The 25,569-nt window shown below is 46.7% G+C and overlaps 1 protein-coding gene across 1 annotated transcript in view; it reads right to left on the bottom strand.

The window, feature by feature from the left end:
* The window catches only part of LOC144127733 (transient receptor potential cation channel subfamily M member-like 2), a 547,241-nt gene that overhangs the window by 36,237 nt on the left and 485,435 nt on the right, over positions 1–25,569 (bottom strand). The gene's annotated exons all lie outside the window — the stretch shown is intronic.

The following is a 25,569-nucleotide window of genomic DNA, read 5'->3' as shown; positions in this document are numbered from 1 at the left end:
CTTGACGAGGGTTCCAAACTGGCGATGCGTAATCTAACTTTGACCTGACTAGAGTTTTATATGCTAATAATTTTACCTGTTGTGGGGCGTGGCGAAGATGACGTCGTAAGAATCCGAGAGTTTTATTAGCCGAGGAAATGACGTTAGTAACGTGTGTAGCCCATGATAAGTTGTTACACAGTGTGACGCCTAGGTATTTGTATGATGAAACGGACTGCAGGTGAACGTTAGCGACTACATATGGGAAATCAAGCGGGTTACGGCGGCGGTGGAAGGACAAACGTTTACATTTATGAGGGTTCAGTTCCATTAGCCAACGGTCGCACCATTCCTGAATGCGGTTTAGGTCATCTTGAAGGTATGTTGGGTCGGAGGCGTTAGTAACTGCGATAAACGACGCAGTCGTCCGCAAACATGCGAATATTAGAGCACACATTGGTCGGTAAGTCATTAATATAAATTAGGAATAGAAGCGGGCCTAGTACAGAACCTTGAGGGACGCCTGATGTTACTGGTAGCGGATTGGAATTTTGATTGTTAACGACAAACTGTGAGCGATTAGTCAGGAATTCTTCTATCCATTTTACTATGTCGGGGGGCAAGTTCAAACGGGAAAGTTTTAGGATTAAGCGTTTATGAGGTACCTTGTCAAATGCTTTTGCAAAATCCAGGAAAATGGCGTCAGTCTGTAGGTTAGAATCGAGATTAGCATGTAAATCATGAATGAATAGGGCTAGCTGCGTTTCACAAGAAAAACCTTTCCGAAAACCGTGTTGAGACGAATGGAAAAAATTGTTCGAGTCGAGGAAGTTTATAATATGAGTATAGATGACGTGTTCCATTAGTTTGCAGGGCACACTAGTAAGGGAAATGGGTCGGTAATTTAACGGCGAATCTTTGTTACCTGATTTGTAGACTGGAACGACCTTTCCAGTTTTCCAATCGTCCGGTAGTTGTCCTGTTGAGAGTGACTGGGTAAAAAGTAAGCATAAGAACTCGGCACAAATATCATTAGTGTTCTTTAGAAGTTTCGAGTTAATATTGTCTACACCAGATGAAGATGAGATTTCCATGTTTCTACTTAAGGATGCAATACCCAGTGAGGAAAATGCGACTACCGGCATAGCATGCTCAAAGAGTAAATTAGATGTATGAAGTTGCGTATCGGTTTCATTAGTAAAGACGGATGAGAACGCTGCGTTGAATAAAGTAGCGCACTCAGAGTCGGTCATAGCCATGCCTGATTCGTCTTTGAGGGTAATCGTGTGTTCATGATGAGGGTTAACGGCTTGCCAGAACTTCCTGGGGTTATCGCTGAGCATATTAGGAAGGTCTTGATGAAAAAAGTTGTGCTTGGCGTTATGGATAGCAGATTGATACGATTTTTCCGCAGCGCGGTACTTCGCCCATGCGCTTTGCGCTCCATGGGCTCTTGCTGAGCGGAACAGGCGTTTCTTTTTATTTTCCAACCTTTTAAGACTTTTAGTAAACCATGGTTTGTGTGGATTAGCGTGTAAAGTTATTTGGGGAATGAATTCATTGACTAGGGCATCAAGTTTATTCTTAAATGCCAGCCAGTTCTCATGAATACTTCGTGAATGAAAACTTGAGGAAAAACTTACGAAAAACGTTGTCAGTTCGGCATTCATTATATCATAATTACCTTTGTTGTAAAGGCGGATTGTTTTATTGTATTTTGGGCGCCTAATTGCTTTATGGTCGATGTTGACATGCATAGTTTTGTGATCACTAATCGCAAGGAGGTACGTAATGGGCTGAACGCTATCTGGGCAATTAATCAGTAATAGGTCTAAAATGTTCGCACAGTTTTGTGTTACGCGCGTAGGTTTGGATATTACTTGAGTAAGGTTAAAATTGTAGCAGAAATCTAGAAATTCCCTTGCTTCGCCATTATTAGTTGTCGGTGCGGGCTGGTGCTCCCAATCAATATTTGGAAAATTAAAGTCGCCAAAGAGGAAGATGTGTGCGTTAGGGTGCTTCGTGATAAGTTTACTTACGGAATTATTAAGCTGACAGGAAAAATCACGAGAGTTATGTGGAGCCCTATAACAGACACCGAGTAAAATCGTGTGTGGTACAGCGTGGCAGTGGAGCCATAAGATTTCCAGGTCGGACGAGTCGTCAATTATCGACATTGATAACTGCTGGCTCACCGCTATCAGTACTCCCCCTCCTCGTGAGTCCTGGCGGTCTTTCCGAAAGACTTGGAAGTCTGGCAAGTCAGTTAGTACTTCGCTATCTGCGATGGCACTGTTCAACCAGGTTTCGGTTAGTATCAGTAGATTGCTGCTAGATGACAAGACAATATTGGAAATAAGTTCGCGCTTGGAAAGGAAACTACGTATGTTGGTGAACACAGCGGACAGGGGAATATTTTTGGGGCGGGTTTTTAGTTGTTTGCGAAGAGATGATTGCTAATCTGATTGTGGTGTAGCAATTGTTATTTCTTTCACAGTTTGCGAGATCTCATCAAAAATGTAGCGCCTGGGACTGATATGCAAGGTTTTGTAGCGTAGGGCAAATTTGTCGGAATTAGCTTTAGCAAAGGTGACTAGCTGCTTGCGGATGCTACGAACTCTGTGGGAGAAGTCTTCGCCGACACTGAATTTCGTTCCTTTAAATTTGCGGCCGTTAGAGAGTATTGTGTCTTTTTTTTTGTACGAAATAAATTTGACTATTATTGGTCGAGAGCGGTTGGGTTCATGGCGGCCGAGTCGGTGGGCACGTTCTACTTCCTCAGGATGAATGGTTAAGCTCAAGTGTTGAGCGCAGTGACGAATGACCTCTCCCCCAGAGTCCGCAAACGTTTCGGAGGGGTTAGAATCCGGAATTCCATAAAATATGAGGTTGTTACGGCGAGATCTATTTTCACTATCGTCAATGCGGGCCTCGAGATCTATTTTCACTATCGTCAATGCGGGCCTCAAGGGTTTCAATCTGACGAGATAGCCGAGTATTTTCATATAATATCTAACTCAGATTTTATGGCTGTCATGGCTTCCAAATGTGTCTCAAGATCGGTCATGCGCTTACTTAAACCAGCTATAGCACCGTCAGTGGATATAAGCTGGTTTTTGAGACCTTGCACTTCGGAGATTAGTTGAGTTTGACCGGCGGATAACTTTTTTAGTTCTGCGAATACAGCCTCGAGATTGTTAGGTCCTGGGTTAGTTTCAATATCGCCTGCCAAGATCAGCAAGCAGCGAACAACATGAGCGCATTCAAGCACAAGAAAAATGCAGCACTGCGGGCTCGGCAGCTGCACTAGGAAATAATTGCTACCTCTTTTAGCATACAAGGAATGCGGATAACTAACCTGCATGATGTAGACAAACGGATTAGTGGTGTGCACGCTTGCACAGCCACCGAGCCCACAAAGCGGCGAAGGCGGTCGATCGCTGCTTATATATCCCGTGGCTGATGTTGCTGGTGATGAGGCTTTCCAGGATGGGCCGGGGAAATGGTATCCAGGGGGAGGCGCTGCCGGGCATGATGAAGTGATGACGTCGGGTTGGGGCCATGCGAAGATGCGATCGTCACTGCAGTAAACTGCAGTGGATGACGTGCTTGCTGGGGGAAGGGCCAACAACGCCGGAAGCAGGGCATTAGCGACGAAGGCGAACACCTGCATGATGTAGACAAACGGATTAGTGGTGTGCACGCTTGCACAGCCACCGAGCCCACAAAGCGGCGAAGGCGGTCGATCGCTGCTTATATATCCCGTGGCTGATGTTGCTGGTGATGAGGGTTTCCAGGATGGGCCGGGGAAATGGTATCCAGGGGGAGGCGCTGCCGGGCATGATGAAGTGATGACGTCGGGTTGGGGCCATGCGAAGATGCGATCGTCACTGCAGTAAACTGCAGTGGATGACGTGCTTGCTGGGGGAAGGGCCAACAACGCCGGAAGCAGGGCATTAGCGACGAAGGCGAACACCTGCATGATGTAGACAAACGGATTAGTGGTGTGCACGCTTGCACAGCCACCGAGGTTTTCTATGTTTCCTTAGAGTAGTCCAGCTAGTTCGAAACCGTGCCTGGGCACTTGTTCATGTGTGCCTGCCTTTTTTCAACAAGATTGGATGTTGAGATCCTTATATATCTGCCTTGAATGGCTTCACGTATTAAAGCTCTCAGTCTGCGTTTGTGTGTGTCTTTGCCTCTTCGCCACTTCTGTCTCATTAGCGCAGTTGTTTTTCGCATGTACAATGAACCAACAAGGCCGACAAGTTGTACTGAAGCTACTTTATTTAATAATGCACCTATTTGGTAGCTCGCCAAAGTTTCATTATATCAAAAGAAGGAATGAGAGCAGCTCGTAACTTTCTGCTCGCTACATGAATTTATATTTCATGCACCCTGAAAATTCTCTGTTCACCTCTTCCAAATCAGATGAAAATCTTTGAGTACTTGCAGCTGCTTACTTTTTGTGTTGGCACATACCTTATTGCAAAAACCAGCGTCCTCCAGCGACTTCCACCACTAAACCAGTATGTTTTTCGCTAAAAAGACATACTGCCGGGGAATTTCGCTGGAGCTGGCGTGGAAAGGCAGTTTTCGCTGATAGGACGGAGATAAAGGCTGGACTGTGCTTTGCCATGCTGAATTTGACACTGGTTTATCATTTATGACATTGGAACCAGCGATTTGAGCGTTAAGACCGCGCTGGTCGCAGTATCACTTTGGAAATAGCTGGCAGTCCGGAAAGTGGCAGCAGAGACGTCGGGGAAAACAAAAATGAGCCTACCAGCTGTTTCTTGAAACTAATGTGCAGTTGAAAAGGAAATGAACGCCATTTCTTGTTAGTTCGACTGTTTAGATGTGTAAGTCGATCGTTTTTAAGGCAGCGTAACCGACTTAACGCTGATCTTCAAATCAAACATTGGCGAATAAGATGTAACAAAAAAATGAAAGGAACGGTGGAGGCTATCGTCCCAAACTTGAAACATAACCTTGAACACACTTAAATACAGCGTACACTGCCCTAATATGCGCAGCTAGCTTCATTGCAGGCTGCAAACCAGGCCTACGATGTAGCGAGCATACGCTCGCTCTCTTTCCGCACCGGCCAAGTGGAGTCAGCGATGCAAAAAGAATGAAACAATAAAACAATAGTGTGCCGAATGATAAACTAGCATGTAAAATATAGATTGGGGGGGCCTAATAATAATAATAATTATTCAAGAGTGGAACGCGAAAGCGTGTTGCAGTGCTGGCAGGGGGCCCATGGAACGCCATGGCCTTGCCCGTTGGACAAATCGCTAGGAGCCTCTAGGAGGCTTCTGAAAACAACATAGACGCTGCTCCACACTCACACTCGTATACGGCTGCGGTTCCATCACACCTGCTCAGAAACAAACGACACTACTCCGACGCAGAAAAGTCAGTTGCGCGCGCCTTATCTGCCCAGCCGGCGCCGTGCATAGCGAAGGGCCGTTTAGGTGGGTGCCACACGATGGTGCTACGACTGCACACCGAGCACGGAGGAAGCACGGGGGATGGTGCTCGCTTATTTCCGACATCTGTAATTTACATGCTCCTAATTATTCATGTAGTCTCAGTACCGATCTTGAAGATACGTTTCTAAGAAACCCGTACATTCGCTAGACGCGCCTATATTCATGTCCGAATGTCCAGACGTCGTGGCGGAGTGGAAGCGTCCCCGTCTCGAACGACAAAGGCCCTGGCTCGATTCCCGGCCTAGACCACGGTTTTTTATTAATTGAGTGTGCATGCCCTCTGATTTTTACGCAGCGTCCCCCATATTTCCGACGCGCGGTAGAGGCAACCGGAACTACTACGAACTAGAACGACTCCTATGGCTTTTCGACTGAACGAGCTGTATACGCTGTCGCCTAAAATTAGCTGCACTTTAACTACTGCTGAACCTGGTTAGAGAGGGAAAGCTGTGGTGTATCGATAACAAGACGCGATTGGCTTCTGTAACATTGAGTGCGTTCCGCACACTGGGGAGGCAGTGCGCCCATCCTGTCACCCTGGCAGATGGCAGTTACGGGTCCATTGGTCACCGATGAACGCAGCGCTCTATACTGCAGTGAGACGCGTCTGCCACAAAGTTGTCAGCGCTAATGCATGCAGCCCGCACCTCTCTCGCAACACCGCCGCATACCTCAAAGCGCGACTGAGGCGTCCACTGACCCAGGGAGCCAATTATTGCCTTTCCTTTCCTAAAAATCATCTGTCTAGAACGCCAACGCCAATGAACGCCAACGACCTATATCTTAAGTGCGGCGTTCCTTCCAATGCATGCAGCGCACATCTGTCACTACCGCCACTTAGGTTAAAGCGCGGCTGCGGTGTCCATTGCCCCAGGCGGCTAGCTATGCGCCTTCCTTTCGCTTTGAAGCTCCTGCTCTTTATAGGTTGGAGAAAAATAAAATGAAATTTGCTCTGAAGGAAAGGAAATGAAATGACGCAGTAACTGTGTCACAAATCTCGTTGGACACCCAAACCGCGCCGTAAGGAAAGTGAGTGAGAGTTTACTGTTCAACAGAAGATGACTACCTCATGTTACTCTCCGGTTCTCTCAGTCGAGAGAACCGGAGAGATTGGGATGAACAGGGTCGCCTCGTTGAATCCCGGCGGCCTCTTAAGCCAGTCGGAAGCTGGTGCTAACATTCCGGGCTATGCAGAAAGGTCTGCTAGGCGTCTCTACTATCTATTTTATTCGCCCTGCCTGGGAATTGTGTGGGCTCTCAAGTAATATGGTCGAGGGTCCCAGTCGATCCACATTTCTTACATTTGTCATCCTCAAATTCTGGGATATGTTTAATTAAAGTTGGGTTTGGGTAGACGCCTGTTTGAAGACGTCTCCACGTCCCCGCTTGCTGATTATTAGGCTTTACACTGGGCAGGGGAATTCGCCTGCGGTGTTGCCTTTAGTGCTGATTTACTTCTTGATATGGTATTAGTCGCCCTTCTCTTCCGTGGTTCTCGAGGTGGGGCCCTTAATTAGTTGCTCGGTAGTAGTGATCTCGAGCCAGCTCACGGGCAGCCTCGTTGTCACGGACAGATTCGTGCTCGGGAGTCCAGATTATGTTAATTGCTGTGTTCAATATTCTCTGTCTTAAAATTTTGGCGATGAGAGGACAGGCCTTGCGTCTACCAAAATTTTGGATTGCAGTTTTCCTGTTGCTTATCATATATTCGGCAGTTTATCCGACGCAAGCCTGCGCTATCGCAACTTCCTCTGCTCTTTCTATATTTGTCCCTCTTATGGTGGTGGCTGTGATTGGGTTGCCCCGGCAGTCCGCCACCATAGCTGTCGTGTATTTTTCATTTCTGTCTCCTGCCACGTCTGCGCAGGCAACCTTTTCTTTTGGTTTTTCGCCGTATATGCGTTCCAGCACAAGGAATATTTCAGCGTAACGGAAAGAATATTTCCGACGCGCGTTTGCGAAAACTACTACGACTGCTTTTCCACCGAATGAGCATAAAAAAAAAGAGAGCACAGCGCTTCGTTGTACTACTTCCTGTGTGTTTCTTCACTTTTGCGCTATTTCTTGCCCTAAGTATCAACCGCTGAGCCGTCGATCGTCTAAAGCTTCCTCATCTCCTAACGTCCGTACGAAGCCAACTTGGAAGTAAAATATGACCTTCGTTGGTCCGTAGGCCAGTTGTAAAGCAACATCTCGCAATATGCCAGCAAGTCTTGCGTCGGAGCTTCGAATGTAGCTACAATTCCTTGCGTGGTACAAGAGCACAGCCAAACAGCCAGCACTGCGAAAATTTGCGAGTTTCTACTTATTGCAAACTACTGGGCGCGTAAACATTCAGAACATCAGTGGCATATCCCCATAGCCGGCAAGCAGCTTCGGCGCTCGTGCAGGGGTAGCCGTTTATCAGCGGCAGCAACTTCATTTCATAAATTAAGCTGGCGGCGCTGAACTATTTATTCAGACTTGACATTGAAAAGCACAAAAATGCTGCAATATATTCCGTTGTCGGCTTGACGTAGTGGTTAGCGTGTCGTGCGTTTAGTCACAAGGCTCGTGGATCAATTCCTGTAGAAGAGAAATTTATTTTTTGTTACTCCAAGTCAGTTTTTTATGGTTTTTACTTGTTTAATACAGGCTTATTTTTTAGCCCCGAAAACCAGTGCCGCGTCCCTGTATGGATCTCAGTACGCCGCGCCCCAGTACGCTGCGACATAATGGGCCCATAATCAGGTGTGGCTCTGGGCCGCTGGCCCCCAGCGGCACTCTGTTTTGCAGTGGCGCACCCGCAGAAAAAGGCGTTTAGCACAAGCTGACACATTGAGGAATGAGTGAAAAATAAAACATGGTAGCACATGCATGTTTTTCATTTACCATTTGCGCCACTTTGGACACCGTGTCCTCTTCTTAGCTTACCTTTTTTTTCACTTACCTTTTTTTCAATGCGGTAAAATCTGCCAAAATATATTTTAAAAATTGCCCACAGAAGTTCTCACTGACTAGATAATTTGCCTTGCTTTTGGCAACATTATTTTTTTACTGAGAGCTCTTTGTAGCAAGGCTCGAACAAGACAAATTCTTTGTTCGGTGTACTGAATGCAGGTGAAGAATAGTAGAACCCTGGCGTGGTTATGAAGTCATCAGAAATGACGTTATCCAATGCAGCAGATCGTGCCGAACACGCTGCATTCTGTTGTTTTTGTAAGTTAGGGGCCATACATATATTTATAGCCAGAGCTGTATTTTACAATCACTATTCTACAATCTAGTTAGTGGTAAGAGAAAAAATAGAGGAATTCAGAATATCGCTGCAGAACAGATATTGACCTACAACTGAGCAAGACTATCTTAATGTTAATACAATGAAGGATACTCTGACAGCTATCACTACAGAGTGTGCAGTAGAAGTAGGCGGTAGGACGGTTCGACACAATACCAGCAAGCTCTCTCAGGAGACGAAAGAGCTGATTAAGAAACGTCAAAGCATGAGGGCGACTAACCCTACTGACAGAATAGAACTAGCGGAGCTATTGATGTTCATAAACGCCAAGTAGCCGACATAAGGAAGTTTAATATGGAAAGAATCAGGAATGCTCTATATAACCGAGGTAGCCTAACAGCGGAGAAGAGGAAACTAGGCATAGGTAAAAACCAGAAGTATGCGTTAAGAGACTAGGAGCGCAATATCTTTAGCAATATGGATAAGGTAGTTAAAGTAGCCGATGAAGTGTACACAAATAAATACATGAGCGAATGCAATCAGGGCGTTAATGATAGAGACAGTAGAGCAAATCAATGCGTCATCCCGCCAGTAACGAAAGAGGAAGTAAAGAGAGTCTTATTAGCATTGCACGGGGGAAAGCGGCTGGTGAGGATCAGGTAACAACAGATCTCTTGAAAGACGGACGGGAGATTGTTTTAGAAAAACTATCCACCCTCTGCACGCAGTGTCTTATGACCTCGATCGTACCACAAGCTTGGAAGAACACAAGCGTAATATTAATTCATAAGGAAGGACACGCCAAGGACTTCAAAATTACAGACCTATCAGCTTACTGCCGGTTGCCTACAAGGTATTTACTAAGGTAATCGCTAATAGAGTCAGGACAACCTTAGACTTTAATCAACAAAGTGATCAGGCAGGCTTTCGTAAAGGATATTCCACAATAGTTCATACTCGCACCATCAAGTGATAGAAAAATGCGCAGAATTTGATAAGATTCACTGGTCACTGACTAAGGTCAAAACAAATAATGACGTTTCGGGAGCGCTACGGCTTCCTTGTTCACATGAGCAACCAGCTGGATGTTCCGGGCTTTTTGTAGCGGTTAGTATCGTTCTTAGAGACTTCGCGTAGATAGGGAGCTGGTCTTTCACGTTTAGAAGCTCATTTCTTATCTTGCTTGTTCGGACATGTGCAAAATGGATGCCGAGCTTGCGGAACATCCGTGCCAGCGCTTCGCTTATTCCAGATGCATACGGGATAGGGTCTCGTTTCGGTTTCGGTGCGTTAGCACTTTCGTCTTCCCTGGCAGCAGGCTTTTTCGATAGAGCCACTCTCTGCATGCTCCGAATGAAGGAAAGCGGGTAGCCGCTTCTTTTCATGTCATTTTGCAAGTCTTCATTTTGTGGTTTAGGGTGGCGTCTTCACTGCATGTTTCCCTGGCACAGTTGATTAGAGATGCAACCACTGACCGCTTATGACTGACAGGGTGCGCTGAATTAAAATCTATGTTCCTTCCTGAGTGCGTCGGTTTCCGGTAGACGCGAAAACTAAGACCTGTCGGAGTACAGGTTACTATGGTGTTGAGGAAGGGAAGGCAGTGGTCGGTCTCTTCCTCAACAGTAAACTTGATTGAGGGCTTAATGGCGTAGAGGTGATCCAGGAAAGTGCGGGTGTGCTTTCGGTCTATGACGCAGAAACAGTCGTCCACATACCTCAGAAATACTTTTGGTCGCGGTTGGAAGGTGGCCAAAGCTTTGATTTCGATGGCTTCCATGGCGATGTTAGCCGCTGTGATCGAGATGGCTGCCGCCATTGCAGTGCCAAAGGTACGTTTGTAGAAGTTGCCGCTTTACGTAAAATATGTGTTGGCGAGACAGAAATGCAAAACTTGGTAAAGTTCCGCTGCTTCGAACGGCGCACAATCCTGCCACGAAGTGTCAGTCACGAGACGTTGTTTACATGTCTCAACTCCGAAATAACAGGTACGCTTGTAAATAGCGAGCAGACGTCGAAAGAAACGATCTCGTCTGTGTCTTCTAGGATGACCGCTTTGACATTGTCTATGAAGTCGAATGAATTCTTGATGTTCGTGCCTGTCTTTACCATCAGCGGAGACAGAACGCCATGAAGGTGAGGTGACAACGAGTACAACGAAGACTTTCAAAAATCCACTATTGGGCGCAGGGAAGTGCCTTGTTTATGCACCTGTGGTATTCCGTATATGGCTGGCGCTGAGCAGTTTATACATAGCAACTGATAATAAGCCCGTTTCATAGATGGAGGGATGCCCTTGAAGATTTCTGTGAGCATTTTTTGAAGAGACGTGTGCACTTTGGGAGTAAGGTCTTTCGGAATCCGGCAGTAAGTGGTCTCGTCCTGAAGCATAGCCTTTATATTTCCCTTGTAAGAAGACCGGTCAAGGATAACAATGGCATTACCTTTATCTGCCGGTAGGATGGCTATATCCTTGTTAGCCTGGAAGCTTCGGATTGCTGAGCGTTCATCTTGACCAGAAGGCAACCTGATCACGTCTTTTTCATGCGTGAAAACACTCCTATCGCCTTGGTTCGAACTTCGTCCTGAACGTCTCGTTCCAGAACTCGTACTGCCCCGCCGCGGTGGCTCAGTGGTTAGGGCGCTCGACTACTGATCCGGTGTTCCCGGGTTCGAACCCGACCCCGGCGGCTGCGTTTATATGGAGGAAAAACGCTAAGGCGCCCGTGTGCTGTGCGATGTCAGTGCACGTTAAAGATCCCCAGGTGGTCGAAATTATTCCGGAGCCCTCCACTACGGCACCTCTGTCTTCCTTTCTTCTTTCACCCCCTCCTTTATCCCTTCCCTTACGGCGCGGTTCAGGTGTCCAACGATATATGAGACAGATACTGTGCCATTCCCTTTCCTCCCAACACCAATTATTATTATTATTAAGTCGTACTCCCCTTCTATGGCGCATGCAATCTTTCGTGGGTCCGGTGCTTTCCTTGGTTGAAATTCAAACCTCGGCTGAGCACCTTGGCTTCGGATAGGTTCAGTTTGTAGGACGACAGGTTCCGTGTTTCGAAGAAATGGTGCGGCTCTGGTCATTGTCCCTTTTTCAGCAAGTAAAGTCTGCAACTTTTGATCCTGTGGTTTCAGATGACTCTCCTCTCTTCTGAACATTTCCTTGTTCGCAACCAACTGAACGCTGGCGAGGACATCCGGAGCGATAAATTCCAATTCCAAGGATCGGACGCCGTTCGAAGCTGCAGAACTTTGCCAACTTTTGCATTTCTGTCTCGCCAACACATATTTTACGTACAGCGGCAACTTCTACCAGTGTACCTATGGCACAGCAATGGGGGCAGCCATCTCGGTCACAGCGGCTAACATTGCCATGGAAGCCATCGAAAGCAAAGCTTTGGCCACCTTCCAACCGCGACGCAAAGTATTTCTGAGGTATGTGGACGACTGCTTCTGCGTCATAGACCGAAAGCACACCCGCACTTTCCTGGATCACCTCAACGCCATTAAGCCCTCAATCAAGTTTACTGTTGAGGAAGAGACCGACCACTGCCTTCCGTTCCTCAACACCATAGTAACCTGTACTCCGACAGGTCCTAGTTTTCGCGTCTGCCGGAAACCGACGCACTCTGGAAGGAACATAGATTTTAATTCAGCGCACCCTGTCAGTCATACGCGGTCAGTGGTTGCATCTCTAATCAACTGTGCCAGGGAAACATGCAGTGAAGACGCCGCCTTAATCCACGAAATGAAGACTTGGAAAATGACCTGAAAAGAAGCGGCTACCCGCTTTCCTTCATTCGGAACACGCAAAGAGTGGCTCCATCGAAAAAGCCTACTGCCAGGGAAGACGAAAGTGCTAACGCACCGAAACCGAAACGAGACCTTATCCCGTATATATCAGGGATAAGCGAGGCGCTGGCACGGGTTGTCCGCAAGCACAGCGTCCATGTTGCACATGTCCCAACAAGCAAGATAAGAATTGAGCTTGTAAACGTGAAAGACCAGCTTCCTCGTGCCAAGTTTCCCGGCGTGGTTTACAAAATTGCTTGCGCCGACTGTTCATCAGTTTACATAGTCGAAACGAAAGATTTCACCAGTCACCTGAAAGAACATCAGTACCATGTAAGAAAAGGAAAAGTGACAACGAATGCAATCGCGGAGCATGCGCAAGAGCCAAGGCCATGAAATTAACTGGGATGAAGCAGATATATTGACAACGGAGAACAATGTATTAGCCCGCCGAAATCTCGAATCACTAATCATCAAGACTACTCCCAACACAATAAATAAGAATGATGGCACATTGCATCCTATCTACGCAAAATGTCTAAAACCGATACTAACCGCTAAAAAAGCCTGGGACGTCCGGACGTCCAGCTGGTTGCTCATTGTGAACAATTAAGGGAGCCGTAGCGCCCCCGAAACATCATTATTTGTTTGACCTTGGCCAGTGACCAGTGAATCTCATCAAGCCATGACTAATGACCAGACGGTATGCCGTCGAATCCTCGACTAATGCGCAGAATATAACCAACTCCTCTATAAAGCTTGTATTTCTTACGAGAAAGCATTTGACTCTGTGGAAACCTCAGCAATCATAGAAGCATTGCGGAATCAGGGCGCAGAACAGACTTACGTCAAAATAGTGGAAGATATTGTAATGGGATAGAGCGTCCGGCAGATAGCCTACCGCCGTCCGAGTGCCCTACATCGACGAAAAGGAGGTGCGGAGGGAGTGCGGGGAGCGAGTGTGAGGGAGAGGGCGATAAAGAATCACTCCTTCCAGTCGTGTTACCCTTGGCCACTCGCGTCCTTTTGTAGGTTTATCTGGACAGGTTCGGCGTCCCGCTCCGTATTTTCGTGGCATGTGTGGGATTACGCTCACCCGAGCCCGGAAACAGAATGCTGGGACGGCCGACGACCATGGGCCGCCACCGGCTGATGCGGCACAGAGCGCGGCGGACGGCGTCACCCTTTCCCCGACGCTGGAGGCCGTCCTGGGGCGCTTCGGCAGGCGACTAGACCATCTGGAGGCTAGGTTTGATGCTTTCGGGCGCGGGGTACCTCATGCTGTGCCGACCGACCCGAACCGCGACGTGTCGGTGCCTTCCATCAACGCCATGGAATCCGCACCCGCGCCCGTCAGGCTGGCCTCACCGTACGACGTTGGGGTACATGATGCAGGTGCGTCACATCCGGCCTGCCCGGGGGGTGGGGGGGTGGCGGCGGAGTTACTAACTTTCGATGGCACTGCCCCTCGGGAGGCTTACCAGCTCCAGCTGGACAACATCGCGGAGGCGCGGCGATCGGACGCTCGGACGAAAGCCGTGATGCTCGTCGCTATGCTGCGAGGCCGAACGGCGGAGCTGCTCCCGAACATTCCCCGCGCGGATCCTGGCCGGTACGACGCCGTCGCGGGGCTCCTCGCCGACCATTACGGGTCGGGCACACCCGGACCCCAATACCAGCGCCTGCGTGCTCGCCGGCAGGAGCCCGGCGAAAGCTACGAGGACCTCCCCGCGGCTATCCAGCGGTTGGCATCGCAGTCGCTACCAGGTGCACCACCGACCACCGTGGCCCTTTTTTTGCCGATAAATTCAGCGCAGAGGTACGAAGGAGATTATGAAGGCATATTTTATTGAAAAGAAATAAGATGTCTGTGTTAGCACTCCCTCGGTCGCGTTATTTGAAAGAGAGATAGGATTTTAGACGCCTCGTGACGTGTAGCTTTTTTTATCTGTGGCAAAGTGTATTTGGTTTTTGAACTTTGGAGGTGATAGTGCCTTCTACGCTATCTTTGTACTACGTGCCTATAGCGCCTATGCCGTTTTTGTGTCTGTATATATTTGCGTTCCTTCTTAATAAATCTTTGTAGTGAGACAGCACTTGTTTTGTCCCGTTTCTGTGTCCTTCGTTCCTCCGCGCTGAATTTAACGCCAAAACGAACTACATCCAACTCGTCCAACTTCACCATGCTTCTGCACCGTGGCCCTGTTCGGCAATAAAGCTTTTGTGGACACTATCGGAGATCCCGAGGTCCGGCGCCAGGTCCGCCTCGGGCGACCCGAGTCCGTCCGCGGCGCATCTCACGGAGCCGGCAGTCGTGGCCGCCCGGGCGTCGCCATTTGTCGCAGGCTGGCGGCCATCCTCGAGTGCCTCGACCAGCGTCTGGACCGGCTGTTCGAACGGCTGGAGAAGATCGAGTGCGACGCCTGGTGCCATGGTACCCCGTCTTTGAATGACGGCGCGAAAGCCTCGGCGCAATTTGACGCCGCGGGCGCGAACGAGGAGACAGGTCAGACGCCCGAAGCCAAGTCAAAGGACAAGATCAAAGCAAAGGCTGGAGTCCTGGAGCAAGAACTTGGTGTCTGTGGCGATGAGGCAGTGCCGGACTAACCGAGTACGCAACAGGTTAGGGCAATTGATGAGCAAGTGGCAAGGACCAAGCTGGCTGCAGGCGGCGACGAGAGTGAGCATGAGCGGAAGAGAATGGTGCGTCCGCCGGGAGGTGGAGGCGAATCCGATGCCTGTGGCTGTTCCCCTGTCGCACCCAGTTGTCCCAAAAATGCCCATAGTGTCGATGCAGCCAGCTTGAAGGTAGGCGTGGGGTTTTCTCTCCCGTATCATGTGATGCTTACCGCCTCGCTCACCGGAGTGAGCCTAAGAGGTGTGGAACGTTCTTTGGCGACTACAGACGCCTTCACCCAGCTCATAAACTTTCTCGTCAACGAACATTCTGACGACTTTATCTCTGTGGGCCCACGATGCATCATCCCAGGTGGCCCTGACGTCGCCATACGACATCGCCGCCTTAAGATGAGTGGCGCCATCCAATGCACTGCAGTCTGTCAGTCCAGACTGCCGATGTGGATGACACCCCGTTGACCACGGTAACACAGAAAAAGGCCACGCACGGCGGTGGGCCTCCAGAACTAAACACAAAGAAACAACAGGAGACACAAAAGCCAGTGGCAGAGAATGGAGTTGAAGACGACCAGTCGATTCAGCTTGTGGTGACGGTGGTAACTGACGAAGGATCCTCGACGAAACCAGTGGTTGAGGACGACGAGGGCGAACAGATTTTTCAAGATGTACGGCGGGAATATGCGGTGAATGTGTGTCCTAGTGTGGATAGTCCTTTCGGAGATGCGGAAGAATGCGCGATCGAACGCGTTGAAGACGAGAGCGCAAGACATGCGCAAGTGTGTGACTACGCGAAGGAGGGCAAAGAAGAGTTCAACGGTTGCTCGGCGCCTCCGTCTGAACCCGAGCCGGAACACTCGTTGTTGTCGTATGCGGCAGCGCCGCCTACCAGCAGCTCCGCCATCTACCTGGAGAGTTTGGTATCAAACGGCACCTCAACGTCATCACCGCCTGATGGTGCCTACCGCGAATAATCTATGCTTCTGAGAACGTGAACAAAGAATGCCGAGTCGCTCATCTGGCATGGCTCTATGCCTTGGATGGATGGATGGATGGATGGATGGATGGATGGATGGATGGATGGATGGATGGATGGATGGATGGATGGATGGATGGATGGATGGATGGACGGACGGACGGACGGACGGACGGACGGACGGACGGACGGAAGGACGGACGGACGGACGGACGGACGGACGGATGGATGGATGGATGGATGGATGGATGGATGGATGGATGGATGGATGGATGGATGGATGGATGGATGGACGGACGGACGGACGGACGGACGGACGGATTGATGGACGGATGTATGTACGTATCTCATCTGCCGACCTAACCATCTGCCGCCTCCTGCTACGCCTTATTTCCCTTGTAATCTATTCCGTTACCCTTAAGGACCAACGGTTGTCTTGCCTTCGCATTACGCGCCCTGCCCAAGCCCATTTCTTCCTCTTAATGTCGAATAGGATATCATCAACGTGCGTTTGTTAATGGAGTAAATAAGAGAGAGTAATTAGGAGCGGATAGCAATTCAACAAAGAACAAGCGCATGTGATACTCTCACTGGAAGAGAGGCTGTGAACAGAGGGCTATAGTGCGTCGATTCCTTGGGGAAGGAGGGGGAGAGATGTACTAGTTTATTTGGGTGTGAATGCTGTACGATGATGTATTTAGAAGCTTCTTGAAATGTCTCCATTTCATGCATGAAATTTTGTTCAGCAGATACCTGTTCTATCCTAGCACGAAAAACGGAACATTGACAACAATAATTCTCTGGTACCTGTATCTACTACATTCTTATTGAAATTTTGTGCTCTTAATCAAATGAAATCAAATCTTTATTTTCCATCGTGTGCTAAAGATGTAGGGGCTATGGAAAAAATGTTGCCTCTTGGCAGCTTGACGAGTCCGCAGACCTATATATAAGGCAGCGTCTAGACAGCATTAGAGCATAAACAAGCGATAAGCAAATCAAGACACTTGATCAAAGCAAAATAAAAGAAAAAGTCCTGAGCCAGATGAATCAAACACCGTCAGCACAAAAGAATGAACAAGCGAAAGCATATCAAGACACTTGATAAATGCAGAAGAAAAGAAAAAGTCCTGAGCTAGATAAAACAAACACAAGAATAGATGAAATCACATTAGTCAATGAGCAAACAGGTCTCTAAGTGTAACAGTGGAGCAACTAAATAAATCAAAATTGAGTGACTGATAATAGTTTAAAAGATATGAGAGAGAAAAACACAAACGCTCCATACCAGAACTCAAGCGTGGTAAAGCTACCTTCCAGTTTTCTCCACTTCTAGTATTATAGCATTTCTCATTTCCTTTTAAATGTGCCAAAGCATCGAGGATATTTTTTTTCACTTCATATTTAAACCTATCACTCAAACGGTAGCGGTATAGCTTGCGAGCTGTAACAACATGTGCCCTGTGAAAGAATTCTGCAGTTGTTGCACTATAACCAGCATTGTACACGTGGCGTAGATACCGTTTTTGCATATTCAATATTTTTTGTGTGTTAGAGAAAGTAGTTGTGCCCCAGACAAGTTGACAATAGTTGACGTGTGGATAGAAAAGAGAATTATACAACAATATTTTTGTTTTAGTAGAAAGCATGTATCGGAGACAACCGACTACACCGGTTTTTCGAGCAAGTTTGGCTAATACAAAATTCACATGTGATTCCCAGGACAGATTGGCAGTGAATATAACGGCTAGACATTTAAACTGGACAACAATGTCAACAGGACGAGAGTTTAAAACAATATTGGCATGAGGAGGAACATGTTTATTTTTCGGCCGGAAGACAACTGCTTTTGTTTTATTTTCGTTAATCTTCATGTAATTGGATAAGGACCATTGCTGCAGTTTGACTACGGTATCATTGTAATCAGTGATAAGTTTATCGATGTTATTACCAGAAAAAAATAGGCTGGTATCTGCGTATATAATAAATTTGGCGTTCTGATTAATGTTAACAATGTCATTTATATACAGGTTAAATAGCAAGGGGACCGATATACTGCCTTCTGGAACACCACAAGGCAGTGGGAGCACTCGTGATCACGAGCTGCCTATTTCGAGTACTTGACATCGATGAGATAAATATGATCGCAATAACTGTAATCCACACCCTCGTATACCGTAAAAGTCCAGCTTCTGCAGAGATCATCATGATTCACCAGGTCGGATGCCTTGGAAAAATCGACAAATAGGCTGAATACTACTGCCTTGCGTTCAAACTGTGCTAAAATATACTCTCTCTGGTGAAGCAGAGCTAATTTTGTAGACATATTCTTCCTAAACCCAAACTGGTGTTTCATTATTATTTCACAGTGATGTAGAAAATTTACAAGCCTACAGTGTATTATTTTTTCAAGGGGCTTAGAAAATATAGGTAAGATAGACACCTGACGGTAATTGCCCAATTCATTTCGGCTTCCCTTTTTAAAAAGCACTACTACTTTTGCGGTTTGCATTTGCACTGGAAATGTCGATGTCGTCAGACATTTATTAAGAATATACGTTTAAACTGGTGCAATGACATCTGCGACATACTTTACTGGTTTTATTTGAATTTCGTCTAAATCCCTACTGCTGCGGTTCTTCAAATGTTTTATTGTTGAAATTACTTTCTGTACATTCACTGGCTGTAGAAATATTGATTTTGCATCCCGCGTGCTGGTATATTGACATGCATTTCAGGAGCTTCCTGGCGTACTAATATTTGTAAAAAAATATTGAAACCATCATCCAGTTCCGCCTCGTGCAAAACTTTGCCATCAATCGTTAGTTTAGAAATGCATAATATACACTTACATAAATAATCATAACGATGTCACGCTAACTATCTAACAATACATCTACCCAAATGCCCCGGCTAAGGTGGCTGTAATCGCAGGAAGAAACACGTAAAACGGTTTATCGCTTTAGTGCTAGGAATCGCAGTGCCCAGATCTTTAAGTGCATGAAATGAATCTAATGTAATATTTGCACCCAATAATATTCAGGTACAATACACCTAATAGTGGCACATCTGTTACTGGCATGCCACAGAGCACTGCGCAGGCCAAATAAAGAAAAAGTGAATTATAAGCAATAAGAATAAAGAACAGCTATCTTTTATTCGTCAGTCTGTTTAATAATGCGCTGCTTCTTTTCCATTTCTTCAAAAAGCGAAGGGAAACGTGAAGGAATAAATGTTGTTGCAGCGGTAACGAACCTTTTTACAACACTCGACTTTATTGATACTGACAGTGAAGTGTAGTAATGCCTGCAACGTTTCTCTCGAAAGCACGGCCAATGTCGCTGAATCATTCTGCTCGATGAAACAAGTTCATCCCAACTACACTTTCAAAAAATGGACTCACGTTTCGCCTTTATTGCGCAGCTGATTAAAAAAATGCTATACTGCGCACCCGCAAGCTGCATAAATTCTCAACAAAATGTATCTCTTTGCAATCTTTAGCGCAGTGATTCCCAGTGTAGTTTCTAAGAGGACAGGGACGGCGGAATAACAGCGTCGTTAGCTTCTTAAAAGCAGCACAAGTACAAATGTTTTTATGAGTACTGCACCGGGAAAAAAATGGCCAGGCTTAGCTTGGTTAAGCCAAGAATGCGTTGCATATCTCGATGTAGTTCCGTGCTGCTCCGTTGACTCGATAGGCTATTGACTCGATCCCCATTGAAACTGCCCGTGTAGCAGCGCTCGATCGCCTTTGAGTCGATAGACTATCGGTTCGAGGGCCCTCGAAATGACCGTGTGACAGGGGTATAAGACTGTCCCGGCGAAGGAGCGCAGCTCTTTTATACATATGCCGTGACGGATGGTTGGATGGATGGATACGGCTGAACCCTTTACATCGGGCGGTGGCTCAAGCCACCTAGCCATGTCTTGTGAAATTTTACTCCTGTCTTGCTTTTAGCCACCAATCAGATAACCTTCGCTTGGTTACTTCTAACCTCTTAAAATCCACTTTCCCTTCACTATCCCTAAACCCCAATGCCTTGGGTAAGTCAGCCCCGCTGCCTTCCACTGTAGGGTGAAGCCCTTTGCAGAAAAGTATCAAGTGTTCAGCCGTTTCCTCCTCCTCTCCGCACGCAATGCACAAAGTGTCTATCTCCTGGTACCTGACTCTATACTTCTTAGTCCGCAAAACTCCAGTCCTGGCCTCAAACAACAAAGAACTTCCCCTACAATTATCATAGATATTTTCTTTGACAATTTCCTGTTTAAAGGTCCGGTATGTTTCTAGTGCCGATTTCGTCAGCATCCCTGTTTTCCACAAAGCTCTCTCTGTTCCTTTAACCTTTTTCTTAACCGATAATTGCTGATTTGCCCCCTTACTGCTGTCCAGATATTTGCTTGTCAATTTTCTAGTTCGCTTTCTCCATTTCGTGTCAACATTCTTTATATACAGGTATCTGAAAACTTTCCTAGCCCACCGCTTTTCCTCCATCCTTCTCAATCGTTCCTCAAATGCTATCTTACTGCTAGCCTCTCTGCTCTCGAAAGACGCCCATCCCATATCACCCTGTACCCCCTGATTTGGTGTATTGCCATGTGCTCCCAAAGCTAACCTCCCTACTCCCCGTTGCCTAATTTCCAGCCTTGCTTGAACATCTGGCCTCATACACAGGACCGCATTCCCGAAGGTCAGGCTAGGGACCATCACCCCTTTCCAGATCCCTCTTACCACCTCATACCTATTGTAATTCCACAGTGCCCTATTTTTCATGACAGCTGCATTCCTACTAGCTTTATTCATTACATATTTTTCATGCTCTGTCAGATACTCAACACTGTTATTTATCCACACCCCAAGATACTTGTACTCATTCACTACCTTTAGCACGAACTCCTGTATTCTATGCTCGCCGCCCTCTTCATTAAATGTCATGACTGCAGATTTTTCCTTACTATACTTGAAGTCTAATCTATCTCCCTCTGTACTGCATATGTCTAACAACTTCTGCAGGTCTTCCTTGTTGTCAGCCATTATCACTATATCGTCCGCATATATTAGTCCCGGTAATGTCTGTTTAATCAATTCCCCTTGCTTGAAAAAAGATAGGTTGAAACCTAGTCCGCTCCCCTCTAGCTTGGCCTCCAAACCTTGCAGGTACAACATGAACAACAAAGGGGACAGAGGACATCCTTGTCTAAGCCCCCGCTGCATCTCTACAGGCCCTGATACATTTTTTTCCCATTTTATGAGCACTCTGTTACCTCTATATATATCTTTTAAAAGATTAATTACTCCATTTTCCACATCCAATGTGCCCAATATGTCCCACAAATGCTCCTGAGTAACGTTGTCATAGGCTCCCCTAATATCCAGAAATGCTAGCAATAAGGGCCTATGTTCCTTTTCCGCAATTTCTATACACTGTGTCAATGAAAATAGATTGTCCTCCAACCTCCTTTGTTTCCAGAACCCATTCTGTAGTTCCCCTAGCACCCCTTCGTTCTCCACCCAAGCCTGCAGTCTATCCTTTATAATTTGCATCACCACCCTGTAAACCACAGACGTCACTGTTATGGGGCGATAGTTACTTACGTCTGCTTTGTCCCCCTTTCCCTTATATATCATGTTCATTCTACTTAATCGCCATTCATCGGGGACTTTCTCATCCACTATCATTTTGTTCACTACCTGTATTAATGTTTGCTTGGATTTAGGTCCTAACTTCTTTATCAACATAATCGGGATACCATCTGGTCCTGTTGATGTGCCACTAGGAACCTTCTTCTCTGCCCTTTCCCACTCTCCTTGCTCAAGTGAAGCTATTGCTGTAACCGGTCTATCCTCCTTCGATAAATTATGTACCACGTGCTTTGCTGAAAATTTTTCCGTCATCCTTGTTCCTATGTGTTTTATTGCTTCATCCCCTTCTAATCATTGCGCGTCAATCACGTCAATCATAGCGCAGCGCCCCTAGCGGGAGGAGCGGGAGTCAGGTGGTGGCTGCGGCCGCGCGCGACCGCGCCAGTTAGGGCCTAGCTTTTCCTCCGTGACGTGGATGGATGGATGGATGGATGGATGGATGGATGGATGGATGGATGGATGGATGGATGGATGGATGGATGGATGGATGGATGGATGGATGGATGGATGGATGGATGGATGGATGGATGGATGGATGGATGGATGGATGGATGGATGGATGGATGGATGGATGGATGGATGGATGGATGGATGGATGGATGGATGGATGGATGGATGGATGGATGGATGGATGGATGGATGGATGGATGGATGGATGGATGGATACGGCTGAACCCTTTACATCGGGCGGTGGCTCAAGCCACCTAGCCATGTCTTGTGAAATTTTACTCCTGTCTTGCTTTTAGCCACCAATCAGATAACCTTCGCTTGGTTACTTCTAACCTCTTAAACTCCACTTTCCCTTCACTATCCCTAAACCCCAATGCCTTGGGTAAGTCAGCCCCGCTGCCTTCCACTGTAGGGTGAAGCCCTTTACAGAAAAGTATCAAGTGTTCAGCTGTTTCCTCCTCCTCTCCGCACGCAATGCACAAAGTGTCTATCTCCTGGTACCTGACTCTATACGTCTTATTCCGCAAAACTCCAGTCCTGGCATCAAACAACAAAGAACTTCCCCTACAATTATCATAGATATTTTCTTTGACAATTTCCTGTTTAAAGGTCCGGTATGTTTCCAGTGCCGATTTCGTCAGCATCCCTGTTTTCCACAAAGCTCTCTCTGTTCCTTTAACCTTTTTCTTAACCGATAATTGCTGATTTGCCCCCTTACTGCTGTCCAGATATTTGGTTGTCAATTTTCTAGTTCGCCTTCTCCATTTCGTGTCAACACTCTTTATATACAGGTATCTGAAAACTTTCCTAGCCCACCGCTTTTCCTCCATCCTTCTCAATCGTTCCTCAAATGCTATCTTACTGCTAGCCTCTCTGCTCTCGAAAGACGCCCATCCCATATCACCCTGTACCCCCTGATTTGGTGTATTGCCATGTGCTCCCGTGGATGGATGGATGGATGGATGGATGGATGGATACGGCTGAACCCTTTACATCGGGCGGTGGCTCAAGCCACCTAGCCATGTCTTGTGAAATTTTACTCCTGTCTTGCTTTTAGCCACCAATCAGATAACCTTCGCTTGGTTACTTCTAACCTCTTAAAATCCACTTTCCCTTCACTATCCCTAAACCCCAATGCCTTGGGTAAGTCAGCCCCGCTGCCTTCCACTGTAGGGTGAAGCCCTTTACAGAAAAGTATCAAGTGTTCAGCCGTTTCCTCCTCCTCTCCGCACGCAATGCACAAAGTGTCTATCTCCTGGTACCTGACTCTATACTTCTTAGTCCGCAAAACTCACGTCCTGGCCTCAAACAACAAAGAACTTCCCCTACAATTATCATAGATATTTTCTTTGAAAATTTCCTGTTTAAAGGTCCGGTATGTTTCTAGTGCCGATTTCGTCAGCATCCCTGTTTTCCACAAAGCTCTCTCTGTTCCTTTAACCTTTTTCTTAACCGATAATTGCTGATTTGCCCCCTTACTGCTGTCCAGATATTTGCTTGTCAATTTTCTAGTTCGCTTTCTCCATTTCGTGTCAACATTCTTTATATACAGGTATCTGAAAACTTTCCTAGCCCACCGCTTTTCCTCCATCCTTCTCAATCGTTCCTCAAATGCTATCTTACTGCTAGCCCCTCTGCTCTCGAAAGACGCCCATCCCATATCACCCTGTACCCCCTGATTTGGTGTATTGCCATGTGCTCCCAAAGCTAACCTCCCTACTCCCCGTTGCCTAATTTCCAGCCTTGCTTGAACATCTGGCCTCATACACAGGACCGCATTCCCGAAGGTCAGGCTAGGGACCATCACCCCTTTCCATATCCCTCTTACCACCTCATACCTATTGTAATTCCACAGTGCCCTATTTTTCATGACAGCTGCATTCCTACTAGCTTTATTCCTTACATATTTTTCATGCTCTGTCAGATACTCAACACTGTTATTTATCCACACCCCAAGATACTTGTACTCATTCACTACCTTTAGCACGAACTCCTGTATTCTATGCTCGCCGCCCTCTTCATTAAATGTCATGACTGCAGATTTTTCCTTACTATACTTGAAGCCTAATCTATCTCCCTCTGTACTGCATATGTCTAACAACTTCTGCAGGTCTTCCTTGTTGTCAGCCATTATCACTATATCGTCCGCATATATTAGTCCCGGTAATGTCTGTTTAATCAATTCCCCTTGCTTGAAAAAAGATAGGTTGAAACCTAGTCCGCTCCCCTCTAGCTTGGCCTCCAAACCTTGCAGGTACAACATGAACAACAAAGGGGACAGAGGACATCCTTGTCTAAGCCCCCGCTGTATCTCTACAGGCCCTGATACATTTTTTCCCATTTTATGAGCACTCTGTTACCTCTATATATATCTTTTAAAAGATTAATTACTCCATTTTCCACATCCAATGTGCCCAATATGTCCCACAAATGCTCCTGAGTAACGTTGTCATAGCCTCCCCTAATATCCAGAAATGCTAGCAATAAGGGCCTATGTTCCTTTTCCGCAATTTCTATACACTGTGTCAATGAAAATAGATTGTCCTCCAACCTCCTTTGTTTCCGGAACCCATTCTGTAGTTCCCCTAGCACCCCCTCGTTCTCCACCCAAGCCTGCAGTCTATCCTTTATAATTTGCATCACCACCCTGTAAACCACAGATGTCACTGTTATGGGGCGATAGTTACTTACGTCTGCTTTGTCCCCCTTTCCCTTATATATCATGTTCATTCTACTTAATCGCCATTCATCGGGGACTTTCTCATCCACTATCATTTTGTTCACTACCTGTATTAATGTTTGCTTGGGTTTTGGTCCTAACTTCTTTATCAACATAATCGGGATACCATCTGGTCCTGTTGATGTGCCACTAGGAACCTTCTTCTCTGCCCTTTCCCACTCTCCTTGCTCAAGTGAAGCTATTGCTGTAACCGGTCTATCCTCCTTCGATAAATTATGTACCACGTGCTTTGCTGAAAATTTTTCCGTCATCCTTGTTCCTATGTGTTTTATTGCTTCATCCCCTTCCAGTCGAATACCCTCATCTGTAACAATAAACCTTTGTTCTAGCCTAGTTTTATTACTCATTGCATTTAGATGTTTCCAGAATTTTTGGGCTGCTTTTCTATCCTTTTTATTTACTTTTGACATCCATTGGGCACCCTTTCTTCTAATTTTCTCATTAATCAAATAGGATGCGTCCCTTCTACACTTTATGAAGGTATCCCATTTTCTGTCTACTTCGGGTTTTGGTTCCCCCCTCTTCTTGAAATATCTGTGTTCCCTGGATGCTTCCTTGTGCTTTTCTATTGCCCTCTTGACCTCCTCATCCCACCAACTCTTGGGTTTGCATCTTTTCCCTTTTAGCTTTACTCCC

This window comes from Amblyomma americanum, chromosome 4 (assembly GCF_052857255.1).
Source record: "Amblyomma americanum isolate KBUSLIRL-KWMA chromosome 4, ASM5285725v1, whole genome shotgun sequence".
Classification (NCBI taxonomy): domain Eukaryota; kingdom Metazoa; phylum Arthropoda; class Arachnida; order Ixodida; family Ixodidae; genus Amblyomma; species Amblyomma americanum.
The sequence above is the reverse complement of the archived record's forward strand: the minus strand, read 5'-3'. Positions and strand labels throughout refer to the sequence as shown.